The sequence below is a fragment of the Urocampus carinirostris genome, chromosome 12 (assembly GCF_059441175.1).
Source record: "Urocampus carinirostris isolate Australia breed hairy pipefish chromosome 12, RoL_Ucar_1.0, whole genome shotgun sequence".
Classification (NCBI taxonomy): domain Eukaryota; kingdom Metazoa; phylum Chordata; class Actinopteri; order Syngnathiformes; family Syngnathidae; genus Urocampus; species Urocampus carinirostris.
In genome coordinates, this window is record NC_142360.1 from 22937010 (window position 1) to 22954032 (window position 17023).

A 17023-nucleotide genomic window follows, 5' to 3' on the forward strand; every position below is an offset into this window, starting at 1 on the left:
CAAAGAGAGAATTTGCCTAGGCTAAAAAAAGGTTGAAATAAAGTGCTTTTGTGAAAAATACATTTCAAGGAGGACTTTCACTTCCTTTTTTAAAAACATTGTTTATACCTCAAATCTCTAAACAATGCTTTCCATGGCCACAAGGGAAAAATAACATTTTATTGCAAGGGCTCTGAATTTATTCATGAGCATTCAATGAACTGTGCACTTTTTAGCGCCCAATATATCCAGTGATGTGATCACACGGTTTCGCATCACCATGGCGATTGCGTTCCTGCGGACGTGCACCAAATGTCATTTCTCCTGTCCAGACGATGACGATGGGACATCTTTTTTTGGAAAGGAAAAAACTTGGTTTTGGAAAGGAGGTTTTAACTGCCGATTATTATTTGTCCATATCTCGCGACCCTCACCACATTGATTTTACTCGCCATATGGGGCTCTCTACACACACACACATGTCTTCCAGGTAAAAAGAAGCAACACTAGGAAGTTGGGCTCTGTTGATGTGTAGACAAAGTTCTGATGGAATCCACTCCTGCCAACTAATAGTGTTTCATCACATTGAAATCATTCCCAGAGGCTTGACACTTACTGATGAGCATAACCAAAGCCTTTTTTTTGTTTATTGTTTTTTTAAATAAAACAGGAATAACGTTTGGGGATTCGGGGACAATCCTGAACACGTATGTGTTATTGTGGCATTGAATGAGTAAACCATCAAGGTGGTGTGTCATTTTGACCCGAGGAAAACAGGAGGGTTAAGTGATAAAATAGAAAAATCCATTCCCGGAAGATCTCAAAAGAAGATTTTGAGAAACGACTCATTTGATTTCTTCCAACTGAGATTAATATGATCCCCGTTCAACCCTTTCTAGCCCACAGCAGTACTTCTAAAGACACTGCTCAGTTTTGCTTTTATACATTTGTGAACCGTTGTGCCAAAATGGCAGGATCATGGAGTCGAGCTGCCCCGGGGCCCAATATCCGCCCCATTAGGGGCTCCCATTTCTTATCTGATGCCACCAAGCGGGGTGCGATTACAACCACGGAAGCCTTTTAATTTGTTGTCCCTGTTTTTGTGGGTTTTCATTGATCGCAAGGTGTCCTTGTTGCGCTTTTATAGCAAAGTATGGAGAGTGTATCAAAGATGTTCTCTGCCAGAGGCCGGCTCAGTAAAATTCAATCTTTTTTTCTATCCTCTGTTTAATTTGTTTTTATGATTATGTTTTTAATTCGGCTGACAATCAGGGAAGTGGCTTTAGATAGGGGTTTCGTACACCATTCTCATGGTCAAAATCAAGCACTTTTTAAGGACTTCCAAGGCCAATTTTCCAATTTCTCCAGTACCATTATAATCCGGTGTGGATCATGTATTTTACAGAGCCAAAAATATATCTGGAATTAACATATGTTATTTTATTATTTTTTTCAAGATATATGATTTTTGGATTTTGAGTAAATCACAAATAAATGTGTTTTTTAGATAAAAACATCCACACATAAGTGTTAAAAAATTGTGTAAAAATGTACAGTAGCTTACATTTTCAGTTGCAGGAAACTCGTCCCATCACTATTTACCACTGGGGAAAACAACCATAATTTAGCCCATTGTAAATGTCCATAATTGATACGTAATCCTCGCACTAATACAGGTTTCATAGTGCCCAGTTTCAGTGTGTCACGCACCTGTCTTCTTCAAAGGACAACGCCATACAAACTAATGCCTAGTTGGCGTTTTTGTCAAGGGAATAAGACATGCAATGGCTAAGCGAAGCCACCAGAAGGCAGTGTAAGCAGAGTTGTTTAGAAAAATGGCAAGAATTTCAAGCATTTCAAAGCACTTCACCCAAAATTCAACCATTTTTCAACCCTTGAAAACACAATGTTAAAATTCAAGCATTTTCAATGATTTTAAGCACCCTTACAAACCCTGTTGAAGGCTACAAGGATTAAAATTTGAAAATCTCGATACGTTCTGAAATGAAATGTTTGGCAGCTTTGACTAAATGACTGTGATCCAGATACAGATCATTAGACATTCTCATTGCTTTCCTTGTGAACGCATATCGCCACAAAAGCTTTAACCGCATGCTAAACGTCAAAAAAGTTTATCAAACCGCGTGGTATCGCCACGTGGTATCGCCACTTCCTGCACGCAACAGTGGCGAGCATCTGTCTTGACTCCCCCAAGAAAGCCCATCCATACCCCAGATGGTAGCAGCAAGCACAAAGATGAGTTCATTACCCTCAACGTGCTTTTACCGAAGAACCCTGCAGAGAGTACAATCCTTCTGCGTCTTCTCTTAGTAATAACGCGAGAAAATGTACACAAATGGCTCGTGATGATTAAAACTGTTGTTATCAAACACTGCATTAATTATACAATTATAAATGTATCAAAAATACCTGCAAATACATTCCATAAAAATAAATGAACACGTTAGTAAATGATGTAATACCTAGTGACAAATGCAATGTATTCATTTATTTATGCATTTTGTCATTTTCTTTGTCATTCATTTATTTTGTTGTGTCTTTCGCCGTGAATACTGTTGTGTATTATGTCGTTAATTATTTTGTCATATTTTTTGTCATGCATTTTGTAGTGTTTTTGTACATATTTTGTTGTGTATTTTGTCATGTACTCCATAGTGAATTTTTCCGTGTATTTGTTGTGTATATTGTCACACATTTATTATGTCGTGTTTTTTCCGTGTACTTGTCATGTATTTATGTATTGTGATGTATTTTGTCATTTTGTCAAAAATGTTGTCATGAAGTTTGTGTATTTTTTGTTGAATTTTGTATTGTATTTTGTCACGTATTTTGACATGTATTTTGTCACGTATTTTGACATGTATTTTGTTGTATGTTTCGTCGAGTATATTGTCATGTATTTTGTCAGGTATTTCATCGTGTATTCTTTTATATATTTTGTCACGTATTTTATTAATTATTTGGTCCTGTATTTTGTACTGGATTTTGTCACGTATTTTGACATGTATTTGGAAGCCTATTTTGTTGTGTATTTTGTAGAATATCTGGTCGTCTATCGTGTCACACTTTTTGTTGTGTATTTTGTCGAGTATTTTGTTATTTGTTTTGTACTATATTTTCTCATGTGTTGTATCACACATTTTGTTGTGTATTTTGTCAAGTATTTTGTTATGTGTTTTGTAATATATTTTGTCGTGTATTGTATCACACATTTTGTCACGTATTTTGTTTTGTAATTTTTGTGTAATTTTTGTGTAATTTGTCGTGTATTTTGTCGCGTATTTTGTCGTGTATTTTGTAGTACTTTTTGTTGAGTATATTATCATGTATTTTGTCATTTACTTGGTCCTTTATTTTGTACTGTATTTTGTCATGTATTTTGTCTTGTATTTTGTCACGTATATTGGCATGTATTTGACAGCATATTTTGTTGTGTATTTTGTTGAGTATTTTGTCACGTATGTTGTCGTGTATTTTTTTGTTTTTTCACATATTTTGTTCTTTATTTGTCCTGTATTTTGTTGTGTAATTTGTTGTGTATTTTGTTGAGTATTTTGTCACGTATTTTGTCGTCTCATCTCATCTCATTAGCTGCACCGCTTATTCTCAGTAGGATCGCGGGGGTGCTGGAGCCCATCCCAGCAATCATCGGGCAGTGGGCAGGGGACACCCTGAACTGGTTGCCAGCCAATCGCAGGGCACACAGGGACAGACAACTCGCTCGCTCATTCACACTTAGGGACAATTTGGACCGGCCAATCCACCTGAAATGCATGTCTTTGGAATGTGGAAGGAAACCGGAGTGCCCGGAGGAAACCCACGCAAGCAAGGGGAGAACATACAAACTCCGCACAGTAAGTCCGGTAGCTGGATTTGAACCCAAGTGCCGCACACGCGCTAACCACTGCGCCGCCGTGCTGCCTGTATTTTGTCGTGTATTTTGTAATTTATTTTGCCTTGTATTGTCGTGTATTTTTTTTGTTTTTTCACATATTTTGTTTTTTTATTTGTCCTGTATTTTGTTGTGTAATTTGTTGTGTAGTTTGTTGTGTATTTTGACATGTATTTGAAAGGATATTTTGTTGTGTATTTTGTCAAGTATTTTGCCGTCTACCGTGCAACACATTGTATTGTCTATTTTGTCACGTATTCTGTCATGTATTATGTAGAAAATTTTGTCGCATTTTAACAAAATGCATGACAAATTATATGACAAATATATGATGAAATAAATTAGATAATGCATACATATTAATCATTTGCATATCTGGCATATACTTACGTACAAGTTTACTAATGTTTTCATTTTTTAAGTCAAGTCATGTTCATTTGTGTAGCCCTTAATCACAAGAAGTCTCAAAGCGCTGCCTAGACTACATACTATTTATACGACATATATTCATTGGTATCTATTTATCTACACATGTATTTCTACATGCAGTATGGCAGGATTGGAACTCCATACTCCAGGAATTATTGTAACATTCGGAGTCCACAGACATATCTCATTCTCAGCTCTTTTCACTCAAGTGTGGAGTAAAAAGAGAGTCGTGCACTCAAAAGCGTGAAAAATGGACGGCGCCAAAGGCCCTGCACCTGGAGCGAGGAGGAGCATGCTTGGGTCAAAGTTCATCTCGTGGGCCTAAACAGGAATGAGGCGCTCCCTTTTTGCTTTCACACAACGCAAACCTTTCACGTTTAAGCCCCTCCTCTGCAACGATCAGTAGTGTGCAAAACATTTTTAGGGAGAAAATGCACGGTTGAAAAAAACAGAAGTTCGTTTCCACATAAAGGTGTTCATTTAAAGGGACATCGCTGTACTGTACAGTGCAACCAAAAACAAGTGCCAAAAAGCACAAAGGAGACTACGGAGATCCAAAGTTAACAATTTGTAATGTTTGGCAGCTCTGATTAAATCACTCCAATCCAGATTTGCATGTAGCTCCTGAGCAGGTTTAGCGTGTGAACAGGTCCAACTTTGTTGGTGATAGAAAGAATCCTCCTTAGTTGGAATGCATAACACAATTCACAGTGAAAATCTGCAAAGAAGTGCAAAGTAGCGCGGTGTCTCTGTCTATGAGGATCTCTAGCACCACCTAGTGGTTTTCCCTGCACGCTACAATTCAAAGTAATCAAAAGTCAGCCTAATTATTCGTCCGTTTCTTTCCTCGCCGACGGAGATTCCCAAAACCGATTAACCTTTTCGCGGCCGGGGACTTTTGCCAATGTTAATTGAATGACTCTGTGCCGACCGGGACTTCACCCCTTCACGCATAAATCTGCTTATTGGAAATTTTAATCTGCGTCTTTGTGATTGTCCAAAGTCATTATCGCAGAGGTTGCACCACTTCACCGCAAGGAGGATTTAACAAACTGTTTACATTTGACCTACTTAAACGCAACATTTACATAATGCGCGCAATTCTGCTACATTTTTTGGGGGTACTGAGAAAAGAAGGCTTGTTTTCCACGTTTTGGACCGGGGCGCTAGATAAAAAGCCTCAATCTGAATACAGAAGAAAATTCCACTTTACGATCTATTGATTTAAAAGCTGACATCACTGTTGGCCATCTTTCTTTCCCTCCTTTTTTTATCTTTGTTTCTAGCCTTATTTCTTATTATTTCATTTTATTTTCTTATTTTCCCCTTCTTTTTTTCTTTCATTTATCTGCTTTTTCCTTTTCCCTTCCTTTTCTTTTTTTAAATTATATTTCCTTTTTTGATTTTGTTTTTTTTTCTGCTTTTTCTCTTATTTCTTCTATTTTCTCTCTTTTCTATTCCTATATTGTTTTCACTCTTGTTTTCTTTGTTTTTTTACATTTTTCATTGCCCTTTTTTCTTTTATTGCTTTATTTATTTATTCATGCTTTTTTTCTTCTTTTCTCTCTTCTCTGCTTTTCCTTTTTGTTTTTTGTTTTGTTTTTCCTTGCTTTGTTCTTATTAATCCTTTCCCCCCGTTTTTTTACATCTTCCTTCTCTCTTACTTTATGTTTTTCTTTTGTTTTTATTTCTCCGTGAAACAAACTTTACCAGTCATTTTCTGTGGTAGGAAATGGCGCGTGTCTACTCTTAAGAAGTGTCATCGACCCTCGGTTATCAGAGCAATCAATTTGCCAAGGCAAAGGCCGTTGACCCACCTAAAACCTGCCGGCGGTCTACTTTTGTTTCCTGACCCACAGGTTGAGAAGCACTGAGTTTGACTATTTCACACCAGGTGTCTATAAGTTGTAAGAGCATCCCCCCACATCCTTAGGACTTCAATAAAACGTTGTGTTATGGAGGGGCCTCCTATTCATCTTCAGGTAGAAAGCCTCAAAGTGTAGGAGGGAAGAACAGCTTGTTGCATCCATTGAACTTTTTATGACTTCCGGCTGCTTCAAAGAACGCCGGCCAAGGAGAGAAATTAGAGATATCCTCAATCCCGAGACGCCCACAAAAACTACCGATACTGACGTATGTAGATATACATGAATACCTACAACTATGGGCCATATAGACAAAGGAACACGAGAATAAATCACGTAATACCTAAATTTTTCCTGTATTTTGTCATTGATTTATTTATTTGTCATTTTTTTTCGTTCATTTTTTTCATTGGCACGATTGTCATTTATTTTATTTCGATATTTATTTTGTTGTGTATTTTGTCATTTATCTTTTTGGGTATTTATTTAGTCATGTTCTTTGGTTGTGTATTTTTTAATTCATTTTGTCATTTCTTCATTTTGGTATTTATTTTGTCAAGTATCTTGTAATTTATTTGGTCGTGTATTTTGTCATAGATTTATTTTAGAATTTATTTTGTCCTGTATTTTGTTATTTATTTTGATATTTACTTGGTTTTGTATTTTGTCATGGATATTTTGGTATTTCTTATCATATATGTATTTTGTTTTTTATTTTGTCCTGTATTTTGTCATTGAATTATCTTGAAATGTGTTTTGTCTTTTATTTTCCCATTTATTTATTTATTTTGGTATTTATTTTGTCCTGTATTTCGTCATTGATATTGGTATTTATTTTGTCATGTATTTTTGGCGTTTATGTTGTCATTTACTTATTTATTTTAGTATTAATTTTATCATGTTTATTTTTAAGAAAATTCATGTTTTTGTTGTGTATTTCATCATTTATATTGGTATTTATTTTGACATGTATTTTGTCATTTTCTTGTTAATTTGTTTATTTAGGTATTTATTTTGTTGTGTTTTTTTAATTTGTTATGTATTTTGTCGTGTATTTGGTCATTTATTTAATTTTCTTATTGTGTATTTTGTCATTTATATTGGTATTTATTTTACCATGTATTTATTCATATAGTTTTGGCGTGTATTTTGTTGTGTATTTTGTCATGGTTTTTTATGTTTTTTTTTTTAATTTATTTTTTCATGTTTTTTTTACACTTTGTCATGTCATTTGTTTTGTATTTCATCATTTATTTTAGGGGTATTTATTTTGTTGTGTGTTTTGTCATTTATATTGGTACTTATTTAGTCATGTATCTTGTCATATATTTTACTATTAGTTTTGTAAATTATTTATTTTGGTATTCATCTTTTCACGTTTTTTTATTTTTTTTTCATGTTTTTCTTTACATTTTGCCATGTCATTTGTTGTTTATTTCATCATTTATTTCAGGAGAATTTATTTTGTTGTGTATTTTGTCATTATTGGGGTAATTTATGTATTTAGGTATTCATTTTGTCGTGTTTTTTTATTTTTATTTGTTATGCAATTTGTCGTGTATTTTGTCATTTATTTTGGGGGAATTTTTTTTGTGTATTTGTCATTTATATTGGTATTTATGTTGCCATGTATTTTGTCATTCATTTTTGTCTTGTATTTTGTCATTTGTTTTGTAATGTTATTGTCTTTGGTTTTTTTGTGATGTTTTTTTTTTATTTCGCCATGTATTTTATCGTGTTTTCGACGTTTTTAGAAAGAGGAGGCAGCCCAGTTGACTGAGCTTTTCACATATTAATTGATTAATGACGAAAAAATCGGCTATATGTGAAAAGCTCATCCTATTTGACTGCCCCCACAATTGAATAAGATTGTTGTGACAAAATACACAACAAAATAAATGACAAAATGCATAAATATATAAATACAGTGCATACATGTAATGTATTGAGGTATTATGGGACTTATTTATGTGTTCATGTATTTATATGCCTTATATTTAAAGTTGTTTATTTATTTATCCGTCCATTTATTTCAACAAACGGCAGGATTGGTGTGCCATAACAAACAAATATCCTGATTGTGATCGGACCCCCTGCGAGTTATCATTTTTTGTGATTTTTTTTCTCCATCAATCACACGCAATGAGATTATGCTGTTTTGGAAGCAAAGGCTGAAGAATAATCCTCTGACAAACATGTTTACCAGAAAATGTCAACAGTGAAATGTTTTTTTGACAGCCGCCTGAGAGATTAACAAAAAAAACCCCACACTTTTTAATTTATTTTTTTATTTTTTATGAGCACCTTATTGGCCGACTCTAAGGGAGGACGGGCAAAGTATTGTTTTCCATGAAAGATTCAATTTTGTTATTGCACAAATGTAGCAGCATCAGGATGATGTCATGACTAACCAACACTTGGAGATGTTTTATTCTTCCTCACAAGACAAACGTTCTTGAGCAAGATGATTTTGCTTCTTTTGTGTATTTTTTCTATACATTTTTTTTCTATATTTTTCTCATTTGTTTTATAACTAGAAATTTACAATAAATGTACAATACAAACATTATTATATTATTACAATGTTTGCCCAAAAATATTTTTTTCTTCAGTATTTTTCTTCTTTGATTTGTTTAATATCTTTAAATATTATTATTATTAGTAGTAGTAGTAGTCATAGTACGATTCATATTATATCATCATCACATTATTTAATATATATTTTTTTTCTTTATTTATTTTGTGTGTTTTGCCATTATTCTTCATTTTTTTAAATATTTTTTGTTTTTGTTTTTCTTATTTCTTTCTAAGGATGTAATATAAATATAAATCTTGAGTCATCTCCTCAAGGACGTATTTATTACTCTTTTTTATGCTTAAAGAAAATAAAATTAATCCTAGTTATATAAAAAATATATAATATAAAAGATATTATTATATTATATTAGTATATAATATTATAATAAAAATGTTTTATCAGCTTTTTATTAAAATGTAATTTATTTTCACTTCCTCATATATTTTTATATTTTTTCTCCATTGTTTTTTCTTTTAAGTTTTCATGTTTCTATTTCTTTTCCCTTTTTTCTTCTTTCTATCCTTTTTCCTTTTTTATTATTTGTGAATGGCTAGACAAAAAAAGTGAAATAAAATTATGTTGTGTTGATGTTACTTTGGGTGTCTGGAGTTTGTATTCGTTTTCTGTTGCACAGCACCACACAGTGTTCAAATATTACACACTGTACATTAAAAGGTACATTGTCTAATATTTGACTGTAAATGAGACTGTATTGTCTAATGCGAATGAAAACAAGTGCCAAATGAGAACAGCTTAGCAACAACTTGGAATGGATTCTGCTATGTAAAAAACGAAACCATTGGATATTTGTAATAAAATATCATTCGTATGATAGTCTGTGTATTGTGCCAATTACTCAAATCAATGTTTTTTTTACTGAATAAATGTATTTTGTACCACTAGGAGGCACTAAATATTACACACTGTAACGTGAAGTAAACAAAACAGTCCACACCTCAGTTAGCGTGTAAAAACATGCAAAAATGCACAGACACACAAAATCACACACTCGCACAAAAAAACTCTTTGATGTTTCTTTGTGATGTCTGCAGTAGCTGTAGGAGAGTCGCCCATCCTCCATTGCCGCATTTGTGTATATTGGACTACTTCGGGCTTGGCATCCCACAATTGATCTTTTCATAAACCTTTTCATGCAAAACCTATATTTTTGTATAAGTGTTGAGTGAAAAAATCCCCAAATTCTTATCCTCATAATGGAATATTGTGTATTTGAGACACTTCTTGCACAGATTTCGGGAAAAAACTAAGAACTAAACATGGCAGATAAAGCCATCTAAGAATTCGTTCAGAAATCGAACACGCAACAAAAAGCATGTAGGTACAGATAAAACGGCCCTGCCCCGGTTCACTGTGTGGCTGTGGCTGCAATAATACGGCCCCAAAACCAGCAGAATTTTTTTTCTTAAGTTTTCGGGAACTTAAATTGAAATGTGTCGTGTGAACATACAATTCCGTACTATGTGTATCTGCGGGTTTTACTTAAAAGGTGATGTCGGTAATATCAAAATATTCTACTTGCTGCTGCCATCTTCTGGCTGCGACCATTATTGCAGCCTCTGTCAAGCTCCTATTGACGCATGTGAAAGTATTCAAAAATAGACACGTTCAAATCTTCATTTTTCATATTTTTGGGGGTCTGGGTTGGAATATGACTGTATTTCAACCAGACTTTTTCTTACTTTCACCATTTTCGTCCTAGTATAAATATAAAAATAAAACAAGGAGCCCATTCCCCACCTGTTCTCCCCTCGCCTTCTTTCCTCCAGCCTAATGCGCTCCGTGGGCAAAACACTGGTGATAAAAATAAGCAAGACGGGGTGAAAATAAATACACAAAGGCTTTTTGAAACAAGTTGGGCTTGTTAACATACTTAATAGAGAAAATATTTAATTTTAAACTTTTTAAGGACACCTCAAACTACACACCCCGCCTATACTTATCTACCTATTTAAGCACAGGCCACCGTTTTAAGATAAAGTGCATTCATTCTGAAGGAATGCAAAAGTGAATGAAAAATTTATTTCGAACAAGAGAGAAAACAAAAAAAAACAAGTAGTCAAAAAGAATGCTAATATAAGAAGAAGCATATACTTATTTATTCCTATCCTTTTCGACTTTCTTATAATTGTGTCTCAGAGCTCAATCTTCTGTGTTTTTACACATACCAACCACCTTATGAATATACAGATAAATGCAATGTGCAAAATAAATTAAAATGTGACCCATAGGAAGTGTTAAATTAACACTGATATGAGAGAACACATTAAACACTCGTTTTTGTTGTGTTTAAATTGAACATTTGTTTATTCTATTCTATTCTATTCTATTTAATTCCATTTTATTCTCATCTGTGTTATTCTATTCCATTTTATTCTATTCTATTCCATTCTATTCCAATTCATTCCATTCTATTCTATTCTATTCCATTCTATTCCATTGTATTCCATTCTATTCTATTCCTTTTTTTCTTATTCTATTCCATTTTAAACTATTCTATTCTATTCTATTCTATTCTAATCATTTTTTTCTATTCTATTCCATTGTATTCTATTCTATTCTATTCTTCAAAGATAAAATTTACAAAATTAACACTGCTGATCGTGGACACAAAGAAAACCCAATTTTTTCCTGTGATAACATCATTCTAGCGATTTTGAGGAGTAGTTTGTTATTGAATGTCCCCAACAATAAGTTTCAAATTCTGTCTATTAAAATTGCTCTACAACAGGAATTGAAATACAAAAAAGCACTTAAACATTGTGTAACACAAAAAAAAAAACAAGGACAGGGGTGCGCTGGCGTTATTGGTGCCAGAACATCAAGGGGAAGACGCAAAAATAATCAGAAAAATACACAAAAAAATGATAGAACTTCTCGTTCAGGTTAACTGGAACATCTCTCGATCATTCATTCTAGCCTCCAGTTACCTGATGATTGGAGGTGTTAGTTTGCACGTTTTTTTCAACCAACAAAGCGGGAATATGAGTTTTGAATGGCGTCAAAAATGAAAGGAGGGGGAGCGAGCGGCAAAAGCAAGAAAAAGCGAGCTCATCAAAATTTGATGGGAAGATCTTAAGCTAAGTGACATTCCGTGTCGCTTTCCTTTCTCCCTACATCAACTCGGGGCCCCTTTTCCGAGCGCCAGACACATTTTATAGGTCCTAATTAAAGCCATATGAGGCCTTTTCCCAGCATCAAATGGCGCCGGTCTGGTTTTTTCTTTTTGCACAGATTCAATGAAAATGTACATCTTTTGGGCATCCCCCTCCCACACCCGGTGACCCCACCAATTTCAAATCGATAAAGAGGCTGTGGGAGTGACATGACCTCTTCAGGGTGCGGCGGTGGATGCAAAGAGGAGGGGGTGCCATAAAAATGTATCTCACATTTTCTATATTTGTGAATTATTCAATAGAAGTAGTGCTCGGGACTAGGTTAGAGATTGACTGTCCACCCCTGAGGGTCTAGGTGAAGTGCTGCCCAGTTTACAGAGTCTTTTAAGAACTCCATTTTTTTTCTTTTCTCCACCCAAGCCCCCCTCCCTAATTGTCCTCATTCAGCCTTGTGGAGCGGGTGCACAGCCAGACAGCCAGGCTTGGGTCATCGAGTTTACCGCGAGCTTTTTATCTATATTTCATGCTATGGAGCTGTGCAGACAGCTGCAGCCCCCCACCCCTATCCCTCAGACCACCACCCCCACACTGCATATATCACACGGGGAAAGAAACAGGGACACAAAGAGAGGCGTACACGTGTATATCACACATTTCATTACATTTTTCTGAATTTTCATTTGTGATAAGTGACCAAATCTTCATTCATAAATATAGTATACTGTCATGTAGGGGTGGGTGGAGCGATCCAAATATGGAAAAAATTCAAACCGTGTCAATACTTGGATCGTATCGATACTGTCGTCTTGGGATCGATACTGTCTTTACATTTAACTATCACTGTAATAATGTTGGTGATGGGCTCAATATTATACATACCTTATAACTTACGAATGTCATTTTTTTTCACATTTTATTTGGCACGACTGACTTTATTTTCAAAATATTGTGTATTGGAAGGTATTTTAGTTGACTTGTTGACATTGTTATACTGTGCGTACTTTCGTTACATTGATGCTTTTTTTTTTAGCGTTTAGCGCAGTAGGAGAATTTTATTATAGCGCCGGGAGCTTTTTACATTGAATTGTCTAAAATATTTGCACTTTGACTTCATTTTCAAAATATTGTGCAAACATAGAGTTGTCATGTTGACTTTGTCATAGTTTTCTGGCTTTATTCTCTTGACTTTTTAAAGTGTTGTAATAAAATATCGATATTTATATAGTATTAAAGTTAACATTGTAGTTGTTTAGTGCTGTGTTTATCGTAAATGTAAACAAACTCAAGGAGGGAGCGATACAATGATTGTGACATTTCCAAGTAGAGTATCAGTATTGGATCGGTATCGATGGATACTACCCTGTATTTACTGAGATCGGATAATTGTCAAAACTCCCAGTATCCCCCACCATTTCTATCAAGGATAATGTCAAATAGAAGCAATAGAAATAAATAAAGCAATCTATTACTTACAATTGGTTTCAGCAACTTATGGGCGTTAATGTATCGCCACCACCTCAGTGCGTCTCAGTCGTCTGCTTGCAGAAAAAAGTGTGTCCTCTCCCGGCAGTGAGTCTCATCATGTGCACATCTTCTCTTTATCATTATGATTGTTTTCTTGTTTTCTCTTTGCAAAGTGCACATTGTCACTGCACGCAGCGCGGATGCCGGACGTCCGATTCGGTCGGTGTCGAGTCTGCGTCGATGCCTGGGCTGGGCTGCTTACAATGAGCGCAAACCGGAGAGAGCAACATATAGAAAAGGCGTCATGTGAGCAAGGGGGGAGGAGGGTGGTGGTGGCGCAATTGGCCGGGTGCGCAAACTGTGCGCTTTTCTATTGGCGGAGGACGCACAAGGGAGCAAGCGCCTCCTCACTTGGACGCGCGCCACAATGGGTGTGCGCCTTTTCCCCCGTTTAGTCCGCGGCTAGGCGCAGGGTGGGGGGAGGAAGGGGGAGTTATTGATGTGGGCTTAATCAGTTATGATATTTTTTATAGGGATGCAAATTTTGGCAGCATAGCCAAATTGGGTGGACATTTTTAGTGGTAAAAACGTGCCAGCTGTGTACTAGAGTGGAATCGGATCAAAGTACAGTGGAACCTCGGTTTTCGAACGCCTCTCAGTTCGAACAAATCGGTGTCCGACCAAAAATTTAGAGAAATTCTTGCTTCGCTGTTCGGTCAAAAAAATCGGAGTTCCAACGCCGGTAATGCGTGAGTGCGTACGCTAGGGTGCGATGCTGAGCGGCATACAGGTGTTTTAGCCCCTAATTATGCCTCTGAAGAAAGTCAGTGCAAGCAGCACTGATGTTGCTACAGGTGAAAAAAGAAAAGTAGTGCGTACAACTATTGCATTTAAGAAAGAAATAATAGCCAAATATGAAGGAGGTGTGCGAGCGCCTTCTGCTGACCACCACGAAGGTAAGAAATCCTATTCACAAGATTACGATAACGCGAACGTACGATTAGCCTGGGTTAGCTTTAAGTTTACGTTAAACATTCAGGGTGTTGGAACGGAGCCCAACATTGAGGGTGTTGGAACGGATCCCCCTTTCCAATGAACCGCTCACCACTTGTTGTGGAGACCCGGGTGCTAAATGACTTGTAAACGACCTGATTTTTTGTTTTTACACGTTCATGTCAGCGTAATCTTTCGTACGGAAGATTACGATAACACGAAAGTACGATTAGCCTGGGTTAGCTTTGAGTTTACGTGAAACATTCAAGGTAAACATTCAGGGTGTTGGAACGGATGAAAACCATTTACATTATTTTTAATGGGAAAAATGATTTCGACGATCGAACAAATCGGTTTTCGAACAGGGTTCTGGAACGGATTATGGTCGAGAACCGAGGTTCCACTGTAGTGTGTGAATTTTTTGGAATTCAATTTGATGAATGTGTACTTTTTGAATTAATTCCTCAAAGAGGTGAGCACTGTATTAGAAATATTTATTGGCCTTTTTTTTCGTCAAGAATTTAATAACACAAATATGCTTTTGTACAGCGTTTTTTTTTAAGGTGATCTAGATCTAGGGCAGCACGGCGGCGTAGTGTTTAGAGTGTGTGCGGCACAGTTCTGAGGTCATGAGAACGAACCTCCTGTGTAGAGTTTGCATACCTGTCAACCTGTACGGTTTTGCCATACAAAGTACGTTTTTTATGCATTTTAAGACGAGTACGACGTACAAGGAGATCTGTACGGAAAAATGCAAAATTGTCAATCGCATACGTCTGCCGCCTGGGGATTTCCCATCATGCATCATTCTCCCCTGCCCAAAAAATGGTTTACGATTATTTTGTATTTTGTACGGGAAAATACGACAGTATGTACGGGCATGGGACCGTGGAGGTTGACAGGTATGGGTTTGCATGTTCTCCCCGTGGTTGTGTGGGTTTCCTCCAGGCACTCCGGTTTCCTCCCACATTCCAAAAATATGCATGTCAGGTTAATTGGCCGGTCCAAACTGTCCCTAGGTGTGAATGAGCGAGTGAGTTGTCCGTCTCTGTGTGCCCTGCGACTGGCTGGCAACCAGTTCAGGGTGTCCCCTGCCTACTGCCCGAGGATGGCTGGGATGGGCTCCAGCACCCCCGCGACCCTACTGAGGATAAGCGGTGAAGACAATGGATGGATGGATGGGATCTAGATGTAAGATCCCAAAGGGACAGTGTGTAATATTTAGTACCACCAAAAAAGCTTGTATTCATTAAAACATTGATTTGAAAACCAGGCAAAAAATATACCAATGTTCATTTTCTGGAAAAAAAAAAAGGTTGAGAAAATTGTATCTATTTTGCAAAATGGAATCCCACCCGTTTGCCGCTATATTTATCTGACAGGATTCCGCCATGCTGTGTTTTGTGGGACTGGCCTTCACTCGCGCCAAGACAACACAATGGCGTCTAAGGGTAAAAAGTTACTCGTACAGTAGGTGTCACAACCAGAACAGAGTCAGGAACCAAATCTGTAGTGTTAACCACAAATTTATTGAAAGAAAGAGGAAGGGCAGCGCCCGTGATCCGGTGCTCGCTGGACGCGGAAACCAAGTCGCTCACGCAATCGGATCGTGATCCGAATACGGAAGTGGATCATCCGAAGCGGGAGATGGCAGTGTCAAGGACGGAAAAACAGGTCAAACCCCGGGACAGGAGAGCAAAATCGTGGTCGGGATCAGAAACGGGTCGTAAGCCAGGACGAGAGAGAAAACGTGGTCGGGATCAAAAAACAGGTCGGGGCCGGACACAAACGGGGAGATCAGAAACAGACGCGTGGAAAAACGGGTACAAAATTGAGACAGGTGGGAGTCAACGTCAAAAATGCTTGCCTTGTAACAACAGAGGTTCACTGATGCACTGACAACCGGAGAGTGACAGGACTAGGCTTAAAAAAGGACAGGGAACCAATCAGGGAACCAATCAGGTAGCCCACAGCGGCTGGCCCCAAATGAGTAGGCACAGGTGATGCTAATCAGTAATCATGACATTAGGGGCTTTAAGCCCAAGCCCGAGCCTGAAATTCAGGTTGGCCAAAATCAACACTCCTCCTCCCGGGTCTTCACAGATAAAATATGAAATTTCAAGATTGCTTCAGGCTCGGTTTCTAAAATCAAGCTAATTAGGCTGGGTCTGTCTGGATTTTTGGGGGGCATGATCTTACCTTAATTGTTTACTGTACGTTTGCATGTAAAACACAATGCATCTTCAGTTATTTATACAGAATTTACTTGTTTGAAACTAGAAGTGGCAAACTTTTACCAAAGCAGAAATCTAATGTGATCATTTCTGCGGTTTGTAAACGCACAGACTTAGTCTTACTTCAAAATAAAGCAGTCATTGACTTAAATGCTGCAGTTCCATTATAACATGTTCACCCCTTCCTATTTTTTTTTTTTGCATATTTGTCACTCTAAAGGTTTTAGATCATCAAACCAATTTTAATGTCACCCAGACACAACCCAAGGAAATGACAACTGCAGTTGTGAAATGTTAATTCTATTTATTAAGGCACAAAACAAATCAAAACCTATATGCTCCTCTGTGAAAATGTAATTGCCCCCTGAACCTTATTGTGAGTTGGGCCACCTTTGGCACCAATAACAGTTTATAATGAGTCTTTTACAACACAG

The 17023-nt window shown here is 36.7% G+C and overlaps 1 long non-coding RNA gene across 1 annotated transcript in view; it reads right to left on the bottom strand.

Moving 5' to 3' along the window:
- LOC148355265 (uncharacterized) overlaps positions 1 to 13625 on the bottom strand; it is a 54132-nt gene extending 40507 nt beyond the window's left edge. Inside the window, exon 1 of the long non-coding RNA XR_015852276.1 lies at positions 13372 to 13625. This is a non-coding gene — a long non-coding RNA (uncharacterized LOC148355265). The remainder of the gene's footprint in view (positions 1 to 13371) is intronic.
- Between the last annotated feature and the right edge of the window lie 3398 nt (positions 13626 to 17023).